The sequence below is a fragment of the Kogia breviceps genome, chromosome 2 (genome assembly GCF_026419965.1).
Source record: "Kogia breviceps isolate mKogBre1 chromosome 2, mKogBre1 haplotype 1, whole genome shotgun sequence".
Taxonomy (NCBI): Eukaryota; Metazoa; Chordata; class Mammalia; order Artiodactyla; family Physeteridae; genus Kogia; species Kogia breviceps.
Window position 1 is genome coordinate 188054038 of NC_081311.1, and position 25232 is coordinate 188079269.

General features: G+C 40.6%; 1 non-coding gene across 1 annotated transcript; it reads right to left on the reverse strand.

The window, feature by feature from the left end:
• Window positions 1–4801: 4801 nt before the first annotated feature.
• Window positions 4802–4874, reverse strand: TRNAF-GAA (transfer RNA phenylalanine (anticodon GAA)). Its single transcript has one exon. It is a non-coding gene; the product is annotated as a tRNA-Phe (tRNA).
• Between the last annotated feature and the right edge of the window lie 20358 nt (window positions 4875–25232).

Here is a 25232-nt window from a genome sequence, read left to right on the forward strand (position 1 = left end):
TGGAACTTTCAGTCCCACCCCCTGACCTCTGAGGAGTGGAGCAAGGAGAAGCTGGAAGTTGAATCAGTCGCTGATGGCCAAAGCTAACCTAATCTTGCCCATGTAATGAAGCCTCCATAAAAATCGAAAAGGACAGGATTTGGAGAGCATCTATGTTGGTGAAATATGGAAATTCAGGGAAAGTGGTGCGCTCAGAAAGGGAATAGAATCTCCAAGCCCTCCCTATACCTTGTCCTATGCATCTCTTCTGTTTTGCTGTTCCTGAGTTATATCTTTTTATAATAAGCTGATGATCTAATAAGTAGAATGTTTCTATGAGTTCTGTGAGCTGCACTAGTAAATTAGTCAAACCCAAGGAGGGAGTCATTGGAAGCTCCAATCTACAGCTAGTGAGTCAGAAGCACAGTTGACAACTTGAGCTTGCGACTGGCATATGAAGAGGGGCGGGGGAGGGGGCAGTCTTGCAGGACTGAGTCCTTAACCTGTGGCATCTGGTGCTATCTCCAGGCAGATAGTGTCAGAATTGAGCTGAACTGTAGGACACCCAGCTAGTGTTGGAGAATTTCTCGGTGGTATGGAAAAACTATCCCCATGATGGAATTGATCTAAGAGTTTGTTTTGTTTTGTTTTGTTTTGTTTTGTTGCAGTACACAGGCCTCTCGCGTTGCGGAGCACAGGCTCCGGACACGCAGGCTCAGAGGCCATGGCTCACGGGCCAAGCCGCTCCACAGCATGTGGGATCCTCCCGGACTGGGGCACGAACCCTTGTCCCCTGCATTGGCAGATGGACCCTCAACCACTGCCCCACCAGGGAAGCCCGAACCAAGAGTTTTATACCTAAAGCCTGGTGAATGCCTTCCATGAACTGAAAATGCTACCTCTTGGCAAAATACAGTCAAAACATAGAGATATCATTTAGGTGACAAATATTAAATAATATAAAGGTGGAAGAACAGGCAGCCATTGCCTGGTATTGCATCTGTACATCCAGATTGACTACAATTCCCATCAACAAGAATGAAAGCTAGAGGAAAAGAGTAGAATAGTAAAAATGATATGGGAACTTCATCATTAATCTCCCTGAAAAAGAAACAATCAGAAGAAATGATAAAATTTTCACTGTTGCAGATGACATGATATTATACATAGAGAATCCTCAAGATGCTATGAGAAAACTACTAGAGCTCACCAATAAATTTGGTAAAGTTGCAGGATACAAAGTTAATATGCAGAAATCTGTTTCACTCCTATACACGAACAATGAAAGCTCAGAAAGAGAAATTAAGGAAACAATCCCATTTACCGTCACATCAAAAAGAATAAAGTATATGGGAATAAACCTACCTAAGGAGGCAAAAGACCTGTACTCTGAAAACTATAAGATGCTGATGAAAAAAAATCAAATATGACATGAACAGATGGAAAATATACCATGTTTTTAGATTGAAGAATCAATATTTTCAAAATGACTATATTACCCAAGGCAATCTACAGATTCAATGCAATACCTATCAAATTACCAATGACATTCTTAACAGAACTAGAACAAAATTTTTTAAAATTTGTATGGAAACATAAAAGACCCCAAATAGCCAAAGCAATCTTGAGAAAGAAAAACTGAGCAGGAAGAATCAGGTTCCCTGACTTCAGATTATAATACAAAGCTACTGTAATCAAAATAGTATGGTACTGGCACAAAAACAGAAATATAGATCAATGGAACAGGATAGAAAGCCCAGAGATAAACCCACGCACATATGGTCACATTATCTTTGATAAAGGAGGCAAGGTTATACAATGGAGAAAAGACAGTCTCTTCAATAAGTGGTGGTGGGAAAAATGGACAGCTACATGTAAAAGAATGAAATTAGAACACTTCCTAACACCATGAACAAAAATAAACTCAAAATGGATTAAAGACCTAAATGTAAGGCCAGACACTATAAAACTCTTAGAGGAAAACATAGGAAGAACACTCTTTGACATAAATCACAGCAAGATCCTTTTCAACCCACCTCTTACAAAAATGGAAATTAAAACAAATGGGACCTAATGAAACTTAAAAGCTTTTTCACAGCAAAGGAAACCATAAATAAGAAGAAAAGACAACCCTCAGAATGGGAGAAAATATTTGCAAATGAAGCAACTGACAAAGGATTAATCTCCAAAATATATAAGCAGCTCATGCAGCTCAATATAAAAAAAACAAACAACCCAATCCAAAAATGGGCAGACAAAAATGTCTAAATAGACATTTCTCCAAAGATATACAGATTGCCAACAAATACATGAAAGGATGCTCAACATCGCTAATCATTAGAGAAATGCAGATCAAAACTACAATGAGGTATCACCTCACACCGGTCAGAATGGCCATCATCAAAAATCTACAAACATTAAATGCTGGAGAGGGTGTGGATAAAAGAGAACCCTCTTGCACTCTTGGTGGGAATGTTCATTGATACAGCCACTATGGAGAACAGTATGGAGGTTCCTTAAAAAACTAAAAATAGAATTACCATATTACCCAGCAATCCCACTACTCGGCATATACCCAGAGAAAACCATAATTCAAAACTACGCATGCACCCCAATGTTCACTGCAGCACTATTTACAATAGCCAGGTCATGGAAGCAACCTAAATGCCCATCAACAGATGAATGGATAAAGAAGATGTGGCACATATATACAATGGAATATTACTCAGCAATAAGAATGAAAACTGGGTCATTTGCAGAGATGTGGGTGGATCTAGAGACTGTCATACAGAGTAAGTCAGAAGGAGAAAAACAAATACCGCATACTAACACATATATATGGAAACTAAAAAAAAAAAAAAAAAAAAAAAAGGTTCTAGTGAACCTAGAGGCGGGACGGTAATAAAGATGCAGACGTAGAGAATGGACTTGAGGACACAGGGAGGGGGAAGGGTAAGCTGGGATGAAGTGAGAGAGTAGCACTGACATATATACACCACAAAATGTAAAACAGATAGCTAGTGGGAAGCAGCTATGTAGCACAGGGAGATCAGCTCGGTGCTTTGTGACCACCTAGAGGGGTGGGATAGGGAGGGTGGGAGGGAGACACAAGAGGGAGGGGATATGGGGATATATGTATACATATAGCTGATTCACTTTGTTATACAGCAGAAACTAACACAACATTGTAAAGCAATTATACTCCAGTAAAGATGTTTAAATAAATAAATAAAAACAGATGAATAAAGAACATGTAATACATATATGCAATGGAATATTATTCAGCTATAAAAAATGAAATAATGCCATTTGCAGTAACATGGATGGACCTAGAGGTTATCATACTCAGTGAAGTTAAGTCAGACAAAGTCAAATATCATATATCACTTATATGTGGAATCTAAAAAAAATGATACAAATAAACTTATTTACAAAATAGAAAGAGACTCACAGACTTAGAAAGCAAACTTATGGTTACCAAAGGGGAAGGGTTGGGGGGAGGGATAAATTAGTAGTTTGGCTTTAACATACACACACTATTATATATAAAATAGATAATCAACAAGGACCTGCTGTATAGCACAGAGAACTGTACTCAATATCCTGTAATAACCTAAATGGGAAAAGAATCAGAGAAAGAATAGATATATGCATACGTATAACTGAATCACTTTGCTGTACACCTGAAACTAACACAACAGTGTAAATCATCTATACTCCAATATAAAATAAAAATGTATAAAAAAAGAAGTGGTACCCACCTCTTCAGATTAAACAAAGTGATGGGGGACAGGTCATGGAGAGGGTACCCTGAAGTAGCAGGGGCCTCTAAAAAATGGTCGTCTGCTTTACTGTGGAAAAATCTGTCCCCAAGAGCCACCACCATTACAGAAGGAAAGTTTGTTGACAACTTGGGCTCCCTCCTGAAATCCCCCCCCACAGCTGATAGCATTGGACAAGGGGCAAGACACAATAACCAAGAAAAGCCCTATCACTCAGCATCTTGGAAAAACACAAGTGTTGGGTCGCAAGCTATCATTAAGTATTTGTGGTAAGGAGACTTTTCACATCTAACTTTTCTAAACTTTTTCTAGGTTACAAACCTAAAATTTGATGATACCCCTGACATTCTCCCCAGGAAATGTCCACATGAACACTCAAATTTACATTCAGTTTCAGAAACTTTAAAGACCTCCTGCTGCCTATGGAGGACAGGTAAGAACCTTTGGAATCAAAGGTTCTTTGATTCTAAATCCCTTCACAGAAATTAAAACATGGTGGGAAAATAGCCATTCACATCTACCATATAAAACAAGGAATTGTTAATACAGAGGGTACAGGGGAACAATGGCCTTTAACACTACCTTATTAGTTTGAGGAGAAAAGGGTCCTTAGAAACAATTCACATCTCATAGCTCTAGCTTGCAAAGTTCTTAGACAACAGAAATAATAATGATAGTCAAAACAAAGGTCATTTTGTACCAACCACATGCCAGGTCTCTGGCACCAAACTGTTCATTTGTTTAACAAGTAGTTATCAAGAATTTTAGTGGTCATTTTAAATAAGTTAATACACAGAGAAAGCTTAAAGGATAGCTTGACATACAGCAAGTACTCAAGATAAGTTACCTATTATTATTACAGTCAGGAAGTACTAAGGTATTGGGGGTTTAGTAAAAAGGTCCACCAGGGCACCTGACACCACCCCTCCCTGAAAAGTCATTGACTCACTCAAAACATAATAACCAAATATTCCCCTTAAAGCTTATATTTTGGTTAAGACTGCCAGGAAACTACATTTAGTGCAAAAACCCAAAACTACTGCTGAAACCCGGGATCGAACCAGGGACCTTTAGATCTTCAGTCTAACGCTCTCCCAACTGAGCTATTTCAGCTTGCTCAGGTAGCTTCTCCTGAATAACTATAATGGAATAATACTTGTTTTATAATAATTTTAAAAATCAATACTCAGAGTCAGCTGGATGTAGGCATTTAACAAATCTTCAGAGATGATGAAGTAAGATCCCTGTTTACAAGCTAGACGTAATAAATAATTGCATTTTTCTCAGTTCTGTGTTTAACTGCCCTGCAATCTGTGTTTTCCATTTAAAAATAAATCATGGACTTTTTTCACGTCCAAAAAATACACGTCTTTACTTGGAATTTCCATCCTAATATATGCTTAATTTCTAGAAAAATGGCAGCTTGGTCCACTTAAACATTTAATTAAATATCACTTTTTCATAAAAGCAATGTTCCCATAAGCTCATTAACATAGCCAGGATTGGAAACTAGCTGAAGACTAAAGCTCCAAAGAGATCACTAAAGTGTAATGCAGACCCAAAATATATGACCAAGAAAGATGAAATAAACTGAAAAGCTCTGTGGTAACAGAATAACAGGCCTCCAAGGATACCCAGGTCCTAATGTTCCCTGTTGCTGGGTCCTGTTGCTTACTGCTCAAAAGTCAGTACAAGAGAGAGAGACAAATGTTGGCAGACAGGAAAGCTGCTTGTAATCAGAATTCCGGAAATCTGGGGATATGGCGGACTCAGTGTCCCCCAGAAACCATCTCTGAAGATTCTGCTTGGCCATGAAAGTTTTTAAAGGGAAAAAGGGAGGTAATCTCCATTCATCATTGAGATGGGGGCTCAGAGTCAACACCACCCTCCACTGGGTGCAGGCTTGTTGACTTCTTGTGATTTTTCTTTAGATGCTATCTTGTGCACACAGTTTGTTCACGAGATGACTGGAGGGGAAACTAAGAAAAAGATCTGGTTATCTGTTAATTACTTATTCTTCATTTCTACTTCTGTGATCTATGGAAAGAACCAACAGATCAGGCAAGGTGTTGTGTGATCAAAAGGTTTGAAAGGGGGCTTCCCTGGTGGCGCAGTGGTTGAGAGTCCGCCTGCCGATGCTGGGGACACGGGTTCGTGCCCCGGTCCGGGAAGATCCCACATGCCGCGGAGCGGCTGGGCCCGTGAGCCATGGCCGCTGAGCCTGCGCGTCCGGAGCCTGTGCTCCGCAACGGGAGAGGCCACATCAGTGAGAAGCCCGCGTATCGCAAAAAAAAAAAAAAAAAAAAAAAAAAAAAAAAGATTTGAAAGGTGTGTTAGGGCTGGAGGTAAGTAGAGCATGGGGGTCCCTGGTTTAATATTAGTGACAGGACAAAGGGGTGCCCCCTGCAGAGAGCTCTTTCCTGCCCAAAACTGCTTATGAATGCCCCCTTGTCAGAGCATCATTCAATTTCCATGGGATTATGGGCGAAGGTGAGTCTTCTGTAACTTCTTCATGCTGACATAGGGCGCCGTATTCTTAGAGTAGAAGATGTCAACATGGGTCTGAAGCATCTCTTTGCTGACCATTGTAATTGCCCGTTTACATAACCAGGCGGAACAAGCTACAATTATTTTGATGCCTACAAAGAATATTATGAGCATCAATGTTAATCCCATCCTCTTAAGGCCATTTCTTGGAATCGTGTTAGCCATAGATTCAGTATTGCTCAAGATGGAGCAGCTTATGTCATGGCTACTGCCTGGTCATCACGCAGTCAGCTTTTTCCCTCTCGTGGCAGTCACAGTATCTGTAAAACAACTCAGAGCAACTCAGTGTGCATCAGACACTCAAGTCTGTGACTTTATTGTCCTAATCATTAGCTGCTTGAGGAGGCTCCTTTGTGACTCCGGTGGGCCTGGAAGACTTCAGCTTTTCTATAAACAAGAGACAGGAGACATGAAGAGGCCTTTGTACTTGGAGAGGCCACAGGGTTCAGTTCAATTCCACTAACCCCCAGACAATACAATATGTTAGGAAACCTGGAAAAGGAGAATCAAGGTTGCAGATGGAGTTGTCTGCTAATCAGTTTCCTTTGAGATGAGGAGAGCATCCTGGACCATCTGGGTGGGCCCAATGTAATCACAAGAGTCCTTGTAGGTAGAAGAAGGAGGCAGAAGAAAGAACCAGAGAGACGGCAGCACAAGAGGAACCCGGCCTGACACTGCTGGATTTGAAGGTGGAAGAGGGCCAGAAGGAAAGTGGGCAGCAGCCCCTGGAAGCTGGAAAAGGCAAAAAAAAAATGGATTCTCCCCTGGAACCTGCACAAAAGAACGCAGCCCTGCCAACATCTTGATTTTAGCCCAGGAAGGCTAATTTTGGTCCTCTCATCTCCAGAACTGTAAGATAATACATTTGTGTTATTTCAAGTCACTACATTTGTGGTAGTTTGTTGCAGCAGCAATTGGAAACTAATAGGTTTGTAAAAAACATATTTATTAGTAAGTTAACTGAATATTGGAATTTTAGAATGTCTAATATTAGAATTTTTAATACCAAATGTGCTTTGGATTAATTCTGTAGTTTGAAGGTAAGCTATCTTTGATGACTTAAAGTCTCAGATTCTTTTATCCTAAATAATTTTAAAACCTACAAACTCAATAAATATGGAAGGTAGGGCTGTAGCTAAATTCTGGTATTGATTTTAAGTGGATTCTATGTGATTTAAAGTAAGAGACTGAATCTAACACCATTTTTCTTGGTCGCACAAATTTCTACATTTCCTAGATAGGTAACACTGGTGTAGTAAAAGAATTGGGCAACTGAATTCCCTGGACCTCATTTCCCTCCATTTCCTCTATAAAATGGAGATAATGTCTGTTATGGACTGAACTGTGTTTCCCCCAAATTCAGATGTTGAGGTCTCCACTCCCAGTATCTCAGACTGTTACCGCATTCACCTTGTTAAAGAATGATTATTAAAATGAGGCCCTTAGGGCAGGACCTTAATCCAATCTGACTGGTGTCCTTATAAGAGGAAGAGACACAGGGGACCCTGCTGCACAGAGGGAGGACCATGTGGGGGGAAATTGGCAAGAGGGGAGCCATCTGCAAGCCGAGGAGGGAGACCTGAAACAGCAGAAAGCAGGAAGAGCTACCATTTCTCAAGTCTCATTTTGAGCATGTCTTCCCATCCTGGGCACTGGATGGGAACCCCAGATACGTTCCCATCACAAGATGGTTTTTCCTCATGCACTCTGCACACAGTACCAGGGCAACGCAACTGACTTATCAGCCTGACTCCAAGGGTAGCTCTTATTTGAAAGAGATAAGCTGGCATTGCTTCTCTGTTTTCTAAGAATTTAGAAAATCCATGGTTAATTGTGTGGAGGGTATTTTCTAGTCATTCTGGTTTGCCTGTGACAACCAGATAAAGCCAACATGAGCCTGAATTTCCTAAGTTATAAAGGACCCAAATAACAATTACCATCAAGCTGTTTTTCAGTAGGGTTTTCTATAAGTGTCAGGAAGTCTGTTGTTTGCGTTATGGCTGTTTTTATCTTTTATTTTTTTATTTTTTTTAACATCTTTATTGGAGTATAATTGCTTTACAATGGTGAGTTCGTTTCTGCTTTACAACAAAGTGAATCAGTTATACACACACACACATGTTCCCATATCTCTCTCCTCTTGCATCTCCCTCCCTCTCCCCCTCCCCATCCCACCCCTCTAGGTGGTCACAAAGCACCCAGCTGATCTCCCTGTGCCATATGGCTGCTTCCCACTAGCTATCCACCCCACGCTTGGCAGTGTATATATGTCCATGCCACTCTCTCACTTCGTCACAGCTTACCCTTCCCCCCACCGCCCCGCATATCCTCAAGTCCATGCTCTAGTAGGTCTGTGTTTTATTCCTGTGCCACCCCTAGGCTCTTCATGACTTTTTTTTCTTAGATTCCATATATATTTTAATCCTCAACATCAGAAGAAACAAATTCACCCCCTACTTGCTAGACATACTAATTTCAAGAAGCATAATACCCCAAGTGTCTGAATACAGATATCAAAAAATGTGCTAAATCGGGCTTCCCTGGTGGCGCAGTGGTTGAGAATCTGCCTGCCGATGCAGGGGACACGGGTTCGTGCCCCGGTCCGGGAAGATCCCACATGCCGCGGAGTGGCTGGGCCCGAGCCATGGCCGCGGAGCCTGCGCGTCCGGAGCCTGTGCTCCGCAACGGGAGAGGCCACATCAGTGAGAAGCCCGCGTATCGCAAAAAAAAAAAAAAAAAAAAAAAAAAAAAAAGATTTGAAAGGTGTGTTAGGGCTGGAGGTAAGTAGAGCATGGGGGTCCCTGGTTTAATATTAGTGACAGGACAAAGGGGTGCCCCCTGCAGAGAGCTCTTTCCTGCCCAAAACTGCTTATGAATGCCCCCTTGTCAGAGCATCATTCAATTTCCATGGGATTATGGGCGAAGGTGAGTCTTCTGTAACTTCTTCATGCTGACATAGGGCGCCGTATTCTTAGAGTAGAAGATGTCAACATGGGTCTGAAGCATCTCTTTGCTGACCATTGTAATTGCCCGTTTACATAACCAGGCGGAACAAGCTACAATTATTTTGATGCCTACAAAGAATATTATGAGCATCAATGTTAATCCCATCCTCTTAAGGCCATTTCTTGGAATCGTGTTAGCCATAGATTCAGTATTGCTCAAGATGGAGCAGCTTATGTCATGGCTACTGCCTGGTCATCACGCAGTCAGCTTTTTCCCTCTCGTGGCAGTCACAGTATCTGTAAAACAACTCAGAGCAACTCAGTGTGCATCAGACACTCAAGTCTGTGACTTTATTGTCCTAATCATTAGCTGCTTGAGGAGGCTCCTTTGTGACTCCGGTGGGCCTGGAAGACTTCAGCTTTTCTATAAACAAGAGACAGGAGACATGAAGAGGCCTTTGTACTTGGAGAGGCCACAGGGTTCAGTTCAATTCCACTAACCCCCAGACAATACAATATGTTAGGAAACCTGGAAAAGGAGAATCAAGGTTGCAGATGGAGTTGTCTGCTAATCAGTTTCCTTTGAGATGAGGAGAGCATCCTGGACCATCTGGGTGGGCCCAATGTAATCACAAGAGTCCTTGTAGGTAGAAGAAGGAGGCAGAAGAAAGAACCAGAGAGACGGCAGCACAAGAGGAACCCGGCCTGACACTGCTGGATTTGAAGGTGGAAGAGGGCCAGAAGGAAAGTGGGCAGCAGCCCCTGGAAGCTGGAAAAGGCAAAAAAAAAATGGATTCTCCCCTGGAACCTGCACAAAAGAACGCAGCCCTGCCAACATCTTGATTTTAGCCCAGGAAGGCTAATTTTGGTCCTCTCATCTCCAGAACTGTAAGATAATACATTTGTGTTATTTCAAGTCACTACATTTGTGGTAGTTTGTTGCAGCAGCAATTGGAAACTAATAGGTTTGTAAAAAACATATTTATTAGTAAGTTAACTGAATATTGGAATTTTAGAATGTCTAATATTAGAATTTTTAATACCAAATGTGCTTTGGATTAATTCTGTAGTTTGAAGGTAAGCTATCTTTGATGACTTAAAGTCTCAGATTCTTTTATCCTAAATAATTTTAAAACCTACAAACTCAATAAATATGGAAGGTAGGGCTGTAGCTAAATTCTGGTATTGATTTTAAGTGGATTCTATGTGATTTAAAGTAAGAGACTGAATCTAACACCATTTTTCTTGGTCGCACAAATTTCTACATTTCCTAGATAGGTAACACTGGTGTAGTAAAAGAATTGGGCAACTGAATTCCCTGGACCTCATTTCCCTCCATTTCCTCTATAAAATGGAGATAATGTCTGTTATGGACTGAACTGTGTTTCCCCCAAATTCAGATGTTGAGGTCTCCACTCCCAGTATCTCAGACTGTTACCGCATTCACCTTGTTAAAGAATGATTATTAAAATGAGGCCCTTAGGGCAGGACCTTAATCCAATCTGACTGGTGTCCTTATAAGAGGAAGAGACACAGGGGACCCTGCTGCACAGAGGGAGGACCATGTGGGGGGAAATTGGCAAGAGGGGAGCCATCTGCAAGCCGAGGAGGGAGACCTGAAACAGCAGAAAGCAGGAAGAGCTACCATTTCTCAAGTCTCATTTTGAGCATGTCTTCCCATCCTGGGCACTGGATGGGAACCCCAGATACGTTCCCATCACAAGATGGTTTTTCCTCATGCACTCTGCACACAGTACCAGGGCAACTGACTTATCAGCCTGACTCCAAGGGTAGCTCTTATTTGAAAGAGATAAGCTGGCATTGCTTCTCTGTTTTCTAAGAATTTAGAAAATCCATGGTTAATTGTGTGGAGGGTATTTTCTAGTCATTCTGGTTTGCCTGTGACAACCAGATAAAGCCAACATGAGCCTGAATTTCCTAAGTTATAAAGGACCCAAATAACAATTACCATCAAGCTGTTTTTCAGTAGGGTTTTCTATAAGTGTCAGGAAGTCTGTTGTTTGCGTTATGGCTGTTTTTATCTTTTATTTTTTTATTTTTTTTAACATCTTTATTGGAGTATAATTGCTTTACAATGGTGAGTTCGTTTCTGCTTTACAACAAAGTGAATCAGTTATACACACACACACATGTTCCCATATCTCTCTCCTCTTGCATCTCCCTCCCTCTCCCCCTCCCCATCCCACCCCTCTAGGTGGTCACAAAGCACCCAGCTGATCTCCCTGTGCCATATGGCTGCTTCCCACTAGCTATCCACCCCACGCTTGGCAGTGTATATATGTCCATGCCACTCTCTCACTTCGTCACAGCTTACCCTTCCCCCCACCGCCCCGCATATCCTCAAGTCCATGCTCTAGTAGGTCTGTGTTTTATTCCTGTGCCACCCCTAGGCTCTTCATGACTTTTTTTTCTTAGATTCCATATATATTTTAATCCTCAACATCAGAAGAAACAAATTCACCCCCTACTTGCTAGACATACTAATTTCAAGAAGCATAATACCCCAAGTGTCTGAATACAGATATCAAAAAATGTGCTAAATCGGGCTTCCCTGGTGGCGCAGTGGTTGAGAATCTGCCTGCCGATGCAGGGGACACGGGTTCGTGCCCCGGTCCGGGAAGATCCCACATGCCGCGGAGTGGCTGGGCCCGAGCCATGGCCGCGGAGCCTGCGCGTCCGGAGCCTGTGCTCCGCAACGGGAGAGGCCACAACAGTGAGAGGCCCGCATACCACCAAAAAAAAAAAAAAAAAATGTGCTAAAGACATAAAGAAACAATTCACAAAGAAGAAATACAGTCAATGAACATATGAAAAAAGTTTAGTCCTACTAATAGTCATAAAAATGCAAATACAGTGATGATTTTTTTTCTCCTATCCAACTGTCAAATATTTTGTTTCAATGATAATATTAAATGTTGGCAAGAGCTAGATGAGGCAGACACACTTGTACAATATTAGAGAGAATAAACTAGAAAAACATTTCTGGGGAGCATATTGGCCACTTATATCAAGGACCTTACAGAAAGTAAAAGAGCTTTTCACTCATTTCACTACTAGGGGCTGTAACAGGCAGTGCTAGGTGGACCCAAATATCCATTCTCCCCTTCTCTTAGAAAAGAAAGTTCAGCTAGACACATAAAATTGAGGCTGCATTTCCAGAAACAACAATGTCACTAAAGGAAAAATAGTATATAAAACCTAAAACACAGTTTGACTCTGTTTGGAGAAAAAAACAAACAAACACTATATATTGTTGACCTAAAACAAATAGACTGCCAGTTATTTTGCCAGCAAAAAATGGCTTTATTTGGGATTAGCAAAGAATTGCAATTTGGGTTCTACAACCATGGTGAGCCACGTGCAAAAACAGAATTCTTTTATAAAGGGAAAAGGAAGTTGGGAGGGAGATAAAAAACAAAGAGTCCATGGATTTTCATTGGCTAAGTTGTGACTGTCTCTCATTGGCTGAGCTCTTGCCAGGCATGAGAGCTCCCCCTTCTAATCTCTCAGCACTATTTGAATTGAGGTTTATATATATATAAACCTCAATTATATATTGTAATATATATATGACAATATTTAACCATAGAAAAAGAATAAACAAATGTAAACCAAGATTTTAGCAACCATTATCTCTGATAGGTCAGTTAACTGCTGCACCCAAATTCCAACATGTGTGTCATGGTTTTCCCACCATGCAATGGTTCAACACCAGTTGGGTGTCCTATAATTCAACTCAATTCTGACACTATCTACCTGGAGATAACATCAGATTCCATAGGTTAAGGGCTCAGGCCCACAAGACTGCCCTTTATTTCAGATGCCAATTGTAAGCCCAGGTTGTCACCTGTACTTGACCAACTGGCTGTAAATCAGAGGTTCCTACGTCCCCTCCTCCGATTCAATTAATTTGCTAGAGCGGCTTACAGAACTCAGAGAAGCATTTTACTTACTAGATCACCGGTTTACTATAAAAGAATATAACTCAGGAACAGCCAGATGGAAGAGATGCACAGGGCAAGGTGTGGGGTAAGAGCATGGAGCTTCCATGACGTCTTCAGGCAAGAAACTCACCCTAAATCGTCATGTGTTCACCAACCCAGAAACTCTCCAAAACCTGTCCTTTTGGGGTTTTATGGAGACTTCATTACACAGTCAAAATGGATTAAATCATTGGCCATTGATGATTGATTCAACCTCCAGCCCATCACCCTTTTCTGGAGGTCAAGAAGGTGGGAGTGAAAATTCCAACCCTCTATTCACGTTTGGTTCTCCAGGCAACAAGCCCCCATCCTTACATGCATCCAAAAGTCACCTTAACACATAACAAAAGACACCTTTGTCACTTAGGAGATTCCAAAGGTTTTAGGAGCTCTGTGCCAGAAGTGGGGATGAAGATCAAACATATATTTCTTATTATAAATCACATCTCAGTCAGATTATGAGAAACATTTTTTCTTTCTTTATAATCATCTATACTTTCCCCCCAAAATACCAATTTGAAAAATCAGGAAAAGAAACGTTTAAAACACCACTAAAGGGACTTCCCTGGCGGTGCAGTGGTTAAGAATCCGCCTGCCAATGCAGGGGACATGGGTTCGAGCCCCGGTCCGGGAAGATCCCACATGCCGCAGAGCAACTAAGCCTGTGCACCACAACTACTGAGCCTGCGCTCTAGAGCCCACGAGCCACAACTACTGAGCCCACGTGCTACAACTACTGAAGCCTGTGCGCCTGGAGCCAGTGCTCGGCAACAAGAGAAGGCACCACAATGAGAAGCCCGCGCACCGCAACGAAGTGTAGCCCCGGCTCACCGCAACTAGAGAAAAGCCTGCGTGTAGCAACAAAGACCCAACACAGCCAAAAATAAATAAATAAAATTTAAAAAAAAACAACACCACTAAAAACCAAGGGACCATATAATGTGATTCACAAATGTTATACGAGTTAATACAGTAAGAATCCCTATATTATGTACTAATCATTTACCGTAACAGTATGACAGATAGTAATCTAGGGTACAGTAATGCATGCTAAGAAGTTTGCTTCTTTAAAAATTGTTTAAAATTTTTTTTCAAAAATATTGATTTCCTAATCCTTATCGGCCTTCAGTTTCCATTCCAGATAGAGCGATACCCTGAATAAATGGTGAGGAGTGGTGTCACGCTGATACCCACCGGGGTTCTTGGCCTTCCCCAGTCAATAGACTTTGACCAGAGGCCAGACAAGAAATTCAGGCAAGGCTTTACTGGGGCTCCTGGGGCTGCAGGAGGGAGTGAGAGCAAAAAACAAGTTCCCTGGCTCACTCCCCAAGGAGGGAAAGCTGGTTCCTTACATGGGGTGAGGGTAGGAGTGTGTCCAGGGGTCAGGCCGGAGGGGTAGCTTAGGTGGTTTGCCCACCCCTTTGGTAGTGTTGAGTGCAGGGGGCATGCGAAGTATCCTGCTTTTGTCCCCGACACCCTATTTTTGCTCCCAGCTATTCAGAAGTGGCAGGGGTTTTTTTTTCTATCTTTTGTATCTTGTTGTCTAAAATTTGCCCCAGTTGCACATGTGCACCGTTACTTTTTTGTCCCTTACAGTTTCTTTGTATTTTATTACTCACGAAGACATTTGTCCAGGGGCAAGCGTTGCAGCAAAGCGTCCCAGGTCCAAGCCTGTCTCAATGCTGCTCAGGGGTCTTTCTGTGAAGTCACATTTAAAGGACAATTTAACAACCTACAGTAATTAAAACCCACAGTAATTAAAAGAGAATTCTATTCTTAGCAGGCGATCCGCAAAGCACATTAATGAGGATAAAAGTCATGACCCACCTTTGACCCTTCTGTTCTTCCTTATTCTGTTTGGGAAACTCTCACAAGCCAAACCCTCATACTCCCTTCTTAGCCCCCTAGTTCAAGGACCAAAATTTTTTATGTGTTTCAACCTAATCTCTTTCCCAGCTAACTTGGTGTTCTCTTCAGTGATTAGAAGGTAGAGTGGACACAGGGGACGAAGGGACCCAGCAAATATAGGATTTTCTGCAGCAAATGGGGAAGGAAGGAGTGCAGTAAACACTGAAGGCGTGTAAGTTTTGTCCCAGCAAATAAAGAGCAACTCCACCCCAAAACCATTTATTGGATCCCTTTGATGTGTTACAAGTTAATTGAATTCAGAGTCAATGGTTATTTCTGACCTTGTCAAATATAGGCTGTGACTTCGGTCAATACAATTAGTACCTCCATTTTTGAAAAGTGTTTCAGGACCATACAGAAAACGTATATCAATATTCCAACAACACCCACAGACAAATCACAGTTTCTAATGAAGAAAGGTAGAGCTCATGAAATTACAGGACTGTCACCACATCACGAAAAAGTCAGTGACTTAGAATTCCAAAAGCACATTTTTTGAAGCTAGAAAGAGACCTCTACTATTAACATAAAGTTATTAATAGCTTTTCACTGTTAAAGGGTACCAAGAATTATGAGTCTCATCATAAAGATATCATTTCGCTGACATGAATAGCATTCTCGGGGTTGTTAAAAGCAATGCATGCTCCTTTTAAAATGAGAGGAAAGACTGCACCCAATTTTCAATATTTTTAAAACTTTTAGAAACACTTTGTAATTCTTCGTTTGGTTTCATATAATGATAATAATTATAAGTAAGTTTTTTTAAAAATCACACTTTTCGGGCTTCCTTGGTGGTGCAGTGGTTGAGAGTCCGCCTGCCAATGCAGGGGACGCAGGTTCGTGCCCCGGTCCGGGAAGATCCCACATGCCGCGGAGCGGCTGGGCTCGTGAGCCGTGGCCGCTGAGCCTGCGCGTCCGGAGCCTGTGCTCCGCAACGGGAGAGGCCACAACAGTGAGAGGCCCGCGTACCGCAAAAAAAAAAACAAACAAACACAAGCTATTAACCAGAAGATTCTGTCAGCACTTTAAAGCAATAATACATGATGCCAGGTGGGATGCATATTAGTGATGGAAGTTTCAACATTAGGAAATCTAATGTAATTTACCATTTTGTAATTACCAGTTTAATAAATCAGAAAAATTATATGATCATCTTCATTATTTCCAAAAGACATTTGATAACATTCAACATCTATCCTTTAAAAAAGGAATACATAGGTATCTTATATCATGATTTTATGTACCATATAATATCTATAAGATATACACCCATACATTAATATGTAGTTACATTTAGTTAATTATAAATGTATGTGTTTAAGAAAAAACATGTTTTTTCTTAATATCACCGAGGAAGAGGAGAAGCCTCTTTCTCAAGACAGGCCATTCCAAATATTTCATAGTCCAGGATACAAAGATTACTCCAGAAATGAGCACGTAGCACAAACAGAACCAAGTGAGTTCTCTCACCTGGAACTGTGGTTTATTCTTGGAAAGAGGATTTTTCTGCTATGGAATGTCATTGGTATGAATTTGGATTTGTGACAGCAGAGCCTGACCAGTTCTTCAGAGGTGTGCAGAATTCAGTCAGATGTGCTCACAAAACTATAAAAGTTTTTGTCCTGCTCGGTAAGAAGGATATGAAAAGAATTTAGAAGAGAATCAAAGAATTAATCAAAGAATTTAGAAGAGAATCAAAGAATTAATCAAAGAATTAATTAATCAAAGAAATAATCCAGTCAAATGCTGGAAGCATCTGGTCAGGGGCTTATAGTCTCAACTCTGATTTCAGAATTAAATAATGTGTACAGTAATTTGAGAGTGGCTGCAAGGCCCCCCCATTTGATAAGCATGGACTCAAAGTCCCTGTTGGCTCAATGGCCCTCTGGTTTGTCCCTCTTGGAGAAAAATACCCGCCCAGCATGTTACTCCAGATCTTATGTCTTGACCAAGACTTCCGGTTGCATGCAACTTCATCACCTATGGAGATAAAAACAATCTGTGCACATTGGATATTTTAAGCAGTGGTAATGCTTAGGAGAATCTGAGTACTTAACAGGTTAATCCAGTCATTCCAATGAAAAAGTGCATTTGGTAATTGACTTAAACTTGAGTTTTTCAGGTGAAAGGAACAAGAGAAGTTGGCTAAGGTTGTAAATGAGAACATTTAAGAGAATTTATGATTCTCCATATGAACAATTTTAATGTATTTGACTTATCAGAACATCTAAGTACTTGGGAAGTTTCGTTTGTTAAACTAAGACTTTGAAGGACTTCAAAGAAAATTGAACATATTAAATTTACAAATAAAGTTTAAATATTTAAGAGAATTTTATTAGATTACAAAAGCACCCTGAAAAGTGACTGCTAACATTTGCTAGTTTTATAAATAGGTAAGATCTGTAATTTAATTTTTAAAGTACAAAGAAGAATTAGGTTTCTAAATTTGTCACTTACTAAAGACTAGTAGAAAGGACTTGATAACTTATTAAAGTTACAAATTTTAGCAAAGTCAAATTTTGACTTACTACAGTCAAATAATAATTTTGTGTATGCCAATTAGACTCTGAGTAACCTTGAGTACAGACGCCACACTCAGTGACACCAAAACACTCCTTTTGACATGCATATCACAAGCCTTCATTAGCTTGGAGAGCCCAGGGGTGGTCTCTGTTACTGTCCAGAGGAAGCCTGTCCCACAGCAAGGCAAAGCCAGAAGCAAGAGATGAAAAGATAACCTCTTTCTCTGTGTCTCTCCCTGCCTGAAGCCTGACCTCCCTGAACTTTTGCGAGCCAATACAGTCCTCCTTTATGCTTAAATTAATTTGAGTTGAGTTTCTCTTGCTTGCAAATAAAAGCATACTGTTTCTGGTGTTTGCAGCTCAGAGCTTCTCCCGTCTTGTGACCTTTTCATCTTCTCCCCCAGCTTTGAAATTGACAGCTCATGCTAGGGTTACAAATATTTAACTTTCTGTGTTAGCTTATTTATACACAGATAAATTGTTTTTAGTCCATTTTTAATGTGACTAGAAAAGAATCAGGTTAAGGTATAGCACTTTTAGTATATTGATGGGATTCCTACAAATGAGAGGGGAAAAAAGACAAGACACCCAACAGGAAAATGGATAGAGAATAGTAATATGCAATTCACAAAAGAAAACTGACTCCTCACTAGCAACAGAGAAGTGCAAATTAAAACAACACTGGGCGGGCGGAGCGGGGCGGCTTCCCTGGTGGCGCAGTGGTTGAGAGTGTCCGCCTGCTGATGCAGGGGACGCGGGTTCGTGCCTCGGTCCGAGAAGATCCCACATGCTGTGGAGCGATTGGGCCCGTGAGTCATGGTCGCTGAGTCTGCGCTCAAAACACTGAGAACTCACAGATACAGAGAACATACTAGTGGTTACCAACGGGGAGAAGTGAGAGGGGAGAGGGGAGAGGGGAGAGGGAAGGGGCAATACACTGGTAGGGGATCAAGAGGTACAAATTATTAGGTGAGGTGCAAATTATTAGGTATAAAATGAGCTACAATGATACATTGTACAACACAGGGAATACAGCTAATATTTTATAATAACTATAAATGAGGTATAACCTTTAAAAATTGTGAATCACTCTCTTGTACACTTGTAACTTATATAATATTGTACATCAACTATACTTCAAAAAAAACCACACAGGAAAAAAATAAAACACCCCTGAGATGCTATTTTTACCCATCAGATAGTCAAAAATTCAGAATTTCAATAAAATCATTTGTTGGTAGGGATGTGGAAAAACAAGAACCCTTATGCATTGCTGATGGGACCATAGCTTGTGTGTTCATTTGGAGAGCAATCTGGCAGGATTTTGTGCAACTGAGAAACCTGTACCTTCAGACACAGCTTTTCTACTCCTGAGTCTACTTCCCAGAAAAATTTTCTCATAGATGCACTGGGGATTCTAGGAGTTAGAGACCATGAAGTTGTCCATAAAAATGGGAACAGATAAGTAAAATGTGCACCACGCATAGAGATTGCTGAACAGAAGGAAGGAAGGAGCTAGCTGTGCATATAACACCAAGGACAGATCTCAAAACCTCATGTTGATTGAAAAAAGAAAGTAAGGAACAGAATTGATTTAGGGCATGATAACATTTTAGTACATTTTCTAAAACAGAAAGCAATACATATATTTCTCATGAACATACATGTAAAGAAACTTACAAAATCATTTGGAAAGGTATATGGTAAATATACCAGACACAAGAGGGGAATAATATTAGGAACCAGGAGGGAGGAGAGAGGAAAATAAAATAAAATTGTAAAAGAGAGGCTGCAGTGTAGAATGATGGTGATTATATGCCATGAAATTAGTATGATCAGCTCAATTCTATGCATCTAAAAAATCTTCATGATCATAATTTGGAATTGAAAGAGGTAAAAGCAAAGCCAAGAGAAATAACATAATATTTCTCCTAAAGGAAATGTGGGCACACAAACTCAACAGAATGGCTGGCAAACAAAGCCATTTTCCATGGATGCTAACAATAGAGTAAGTTTATGAAAGAATATTCTGTGGCCATGACAGAGGAGAAATAGAGCTCCAAATTACATAGAAACTATGATTGCAACTACATGAAAAGGAGAAAAACACATGAAAGCACAGGGATATAGAAACAGTTATGTAAGGAGGGAGAATTATGAGTAAAATTTCCTGTAGTAAAAAAACCATTAAAAGATTCTTGAAAATAAGACATTCTGTAGAGCACAGGGAACTGTACTCAATACTCTGTAATGACCTATATGGGAAATGAATCTTAAAAAGAGTGGATATATGTATATGGATAACTGATTCACTTTGCTGTGCAGCAGAAAGTAACACAACATTGCAAATCAACTATACTCCAATAAAAATTTAAAAAATAAATAAAATCTCAAATTCCAAAAAATAATGATAAAAGAAAGTAAGACATTAACAGAATATACGAATAGATATCAAAGACGAGAACCACATTACAACTGGCCTTCTTGGAAAACAATTATTTGTTTCGGCTTGCTTGCTTTCTTATTTGTTTTTAAAATTTTACTAGCTGGTCTTCTACCACATGCCCCAAGCAACAATGCTGAAAAAGACCTCAGAAGAGATGGGGAGGGAAGAGATATGGGAACATATGTATATATATAACTGATTCACTTTGTTATAAAGCAGAAACTAACACACCATTGTAAAGCAATTATACTCCAATAAATATGTTTAAATAAATAAATAAAGTCATTAGGAAAAACAAAAACAAAAACAAAAAAAAAAAAAAGAAGAAGAGATGGGAAGAAATTCCACAAAGTGTTGACATCTGTTAGATGCAGCTACAGGGGTATCCACGATGTTATTTTCTGTACTCTTTTGCATATTCGAAATATTTCTTAATTAAAAGTAAAAACATAACAGTGAGATAGGATGCAAAATGCCTAGCTCAGAACCTGGCCTGGAGGAGGCAGGTAGAAAGCTTTGGTTCCCCTCCCCATCTGCGCTCCTATTCCTCCCCAATCTCCCTGGAACTCTCCGCAAGGCCTCAGGCTTACGCCACCCTTCACTGGTCACCACTTGCCCTGCTTATGGATTTTTACCTGTTGCAAGACTTACCCTTTACCATCGCTTAAATGGTCAAACTTTTGCTGGAACCACTGGTCCTTTTCATCCTTCACAGTTGATGGTGGAGGAGACCTATCTGTCTGGGGAGGAAGCTCTGGGCAGAGGAACAGAAGAGAAGCAGCAACGAGTGTAGCAGCCACCCAGGAGCTCGGCCCTCATTGTCCCCCTTGGAACAGCGTTGGCCCTGTTGCTCTATCTACTGCCCCAATACAGGTTCCCCAGGCATTGGCACTTTGTCCTTGGCCCCTGGACCTTCTTGATGTCAACAGTTTAAGATGCCTCTAACCACCACCCGGTGATTTAGGGGACATTTTAGTAAAAAGGGTCTAAATGTGGGAGAGGGTGACATCTAGAACTTTCCCACCAGCAAGAACCAAAGCTGCCTAATAGTGGCCTCTCACTTGTTCTGCTAAGGAGGAGACCCCTGGTCTGTGGCTCCTAGGGCTGCAGGAGCCCTTGAGGGTAGGTGCCAGGGTGAGAGCAAAAGGAGAAAAGTTCCTCCATTGCCTTCTACTGAGCAGTTTCCATGACTTTTTTTCCTGGGCCTATTAACAACCCTGCCTCTCTGTTGTCTCCTGCTAGATACCTCTAAACTCCAAACAGAAAATGACAAGATGCCAATGAAAGCACCATGAGCCCAGGATTGCACTAAGTTTCACCATCCTGCTTGAATCCAGGGCTCTGAACCTTGAGTCTTCATGTCATCCTTCAGATGTCCCTGGTTCTACTGATATCTGTCCCTTGCCAACTTCTCCTCCTGTTCCTCCTCCTCCTCATTCTTCATTATCTATCTGATTATCAACCACAAACACTACTGAGTTCCTACAAAATTTCCAGGGCTTCCTTGAGAGCTAAAGGCTGTTGATAGGTTCCCCACTACCAAAAGAGCTTCCAATTTAGTTGGGAGAATAAGAACTACATGAAATGTTGTAAAAGCAATGCGTGTACCTGTGCCGAGTATGAAGTGGGAGTGGTGATGCCTGATTCTTGGGGCATCCAGAACCTCCTTGGACAGTCCTGGAGAGATTTGTCCATTCAGCATCTCCTAACCAGGCAGGAGCCCAGTCCAGGCCTTCAGAGAGATTGAATAGTCAGTGAGAAAGATTAAGGTTTCAAGTGGTAATGGAGGCTTTTATTGGTACAAGAATCCTGCCCCCTTGAGCGCTCAGTTGCTAGCATTTTTCAGAGCTGAAAGCTAAAAAGAATACTGTAATTATAAGGAATAATAGGGTATGAGTTTAGGAAGGGCCTCAGACATGCTGTCTTGGCACTGACCCAGAAATCAATAATTACACCCAAGAAATCAACCTTGCTCTGATGGAAGAGTATGCAGGATAAACAAGGACCATGGATGTCATGTCCTCAGGAAACCCTAATGAATCTGTTATCTGAGTATTACCCCAGAGCAGCTAAAGGATTCTCATCTTCCCAGTCTTAGTTCCACACAGGTTCCAACGAGCCATATTAAAACAGGGAGTAGCTTTAACATTAGTCATCTCTTGCCTGAGTCCTCTAGTGTTTTTCCTGGAAGATTAGAAATTATATCATTGTTCAGGATGTGTTTCAAACTAACAGTTCAGAGATCCTTATTTGATCAGGCAGCTCCTCCTTTTAAACAGCATGTAGCTTATGTATTCTAGGATCCTGATTTGTTCTTTATCTGAGTTATTGCTGAGAATATCTGAATAAGGCCTAGATTCTTATTTTTAACCAATAAAAACAATAAGACCTGTATTTGCCCTCTACAAACACATACTCCTTCCATGCTCAGCAAAGAACTTTCCTGTTCAGTATTAGATAACAACATTAAAAGTTATTAGCACTGCCCCAATGTTCATTGCAGCACTATTTACAATAGCCAAGACATGGAAGCAACCTAAGTGTCCACTGACAGGTGAACAGATAAAGAAGATGTGGTATATATATATGTATAATGGAATATTACTCAGACATAAAAAAGAGTGAAATAATGACATTTGCAGCAACATGGATGGACCTAGAGATTATCATACTAAGTGAAGTAAGTCAGACAAAGATCATATGATATCACTTGTATGTGGAATCTAAGAAAAAGTGATTTAAAGGAACTTTTTTATAAAACAGAAATAGACTCACAGACATAGAAAACAAACTTATGGCTACCAAAGGGGATGGAGGGGGAGACAAATTAGGAGTTTGGGATTAACAGATACACAGTACTATATATAAAATAGACAATGAACAAGGTCCTACTGTATAGCACAGGGAACTATATTCAATATCTTATATGTAGATAACCTATAATGGAAAAGAATCTGAAAAGAATCTGTACCTTGCTGTACACCTGAAACTAACACAACATTGTAAGATAACTATACTTCAATTTTTTAAAAGTTAAAAAAATAAAGACAAAAGGAAAAAAAAAAGGAATGGCCACTGAGAGGATAGAGTAAGAGAATAATGTCCAGTTAGAAATAATAAGATGCCAGGAAGAAATATTATAAGAACAACTTCTCATGAAAATAGTGTCATAGCCACCCACAGATGGCCTTCAAGAAGTGAACAAATTGCAGAGGCTCCTGATGAGAAAGGAACGGGTGAAAATTGCATAAGAGGCAGATGACATTTAAAATCCATGATCTTCTCCTGCCAGGGGTAGGGGTGCTATTTTCTGAAGCACAAAAAAAGGTTTATGTTAGTTTAGAATCAACGTGATTTTTCCTGCCACTAATATTTTATTTATTTTAATTTTCAGTGGTTGGGAACGTTCTCTCTAAATAAGGATTACAGGGGAATTCCCTGGCCGTTCAGTGGTTAGGACTCAGAGCTTTCACTGCCATGGCCTGGGTTCAATCCCTGGTTGGGGAACTAAGATCCTACAAGCCGTGAAGTGCAGCCAATATACATATATATATGGTTTACAAAATATTTAACCTGATTTTGCAAGAATCCTCTTACCACCCTGACCAAGTGTGCTAAATCAAACTCAGAGGCGGCTCCAATCATCTTTGACAATTAAACTCAGAGAGCTTTTTAATATTTATCCTGAAGGGATGTCTAAAACCCTTTAGAGTACCTAGGATTTAATCTAACATGTGTCCTGCTATTTTCAGTATTTGGCCTCAAAGCTACTATATTCAGCTCATCTGAGAAAAATAGGTGTGGGTTAGGGACACTTAGTGACACTGGCCCCTTCCTTACTTCTAATGGTTTGGGGTGGTATTTTGCCCACTTTGGGTTAATGCAGAGTTTTGTTTTGTTTTGATTTTAGTGTAAATTCTTGTACATATATGTAAAGCAACAGAACAAGAAAAAGAAAGAATTGATCAAAAGTAAATGAAGGTAGCTAATTCATATTGAAATGAAGTATTACAGAATCAACTCCCAGAATGAAAACACTTCTGTCTCTCATCACAAGGTGGCAATAGTACCCTACTCACATAATATAGATAACCGATGCTCTGAGAATTTGTGAATACTCATTAAATCGGTGAGAATGTACATCTGTGACTCTATTTCTGTTTTGTAAATGAGTCACAGATGTAGAGAACAAACGTATGGTTAGTGGGGCGGGAGGATAAACTGGGAGATTGGGATTGACATATATGCACTACTATAATATAAAATAGATAACTAATAAGGACCTACTGTATAGCACAGGGAACTCTATTCAGTATTCTGTAATGACCTACTTGGGAAAAGGATCTAAAAAAGAGTGGATATATGTATATGTATAACTGAATCACTTTGCTGTACACCTGAAACTAACACAACATTGTAAATCAACTACACTCCAATCAAAATTTAAAAAAACAAAAAACGATGAGAATGTATATTGCAGATGTGTGACACATTTTCCCCATTCAGGTCAAGATTTTTTCAACGGAATTGAATTGTATGAATATTTACTGAATATTCTGAGGGAAGCCCACACACAGATCCTCGGTTTTGATATAGTCCTTCCAGGATCACTTCCACACATAGTATAGGCTTCAGGAACAAGACGGAAATTTGAGTGGGTCCTCGGCATCATTTAGGGTTGCACTGGCTTGGAGAGCTCTAGTAAGGCATGGTCTTGGAAGCTTTGCAAATGAGAATCATCTAAAATTGGCTCCTTGTGATAAATTACCACAAATAGCCAGGGTTCTTTAAAACCAGCTTTATTTTCTCCTGTTCTTGCAGGTGGCCTGGCTTAAACCTGACCTCCCTCCATACAGACCCCACCCTGATCCTTCAGAAGTGTTGTCCTCCCTGACTGGCAGGTGACTGTGACACTTTGAGACAGTGTTTGGGACTTCTAGCCCTACTCCCTGTGGATGGTAGCTCTGTACCCATCTCCCTTCCCATTGGCCATGCTTTGTCTCTGGACTGGCTCTGGCTGCTCCCAGCTTGCTCGCTGGGATGGAGATACTGGCACAGCCCACCCACTGGAAACCCACCCACTTACCGAAGCCAAGCCT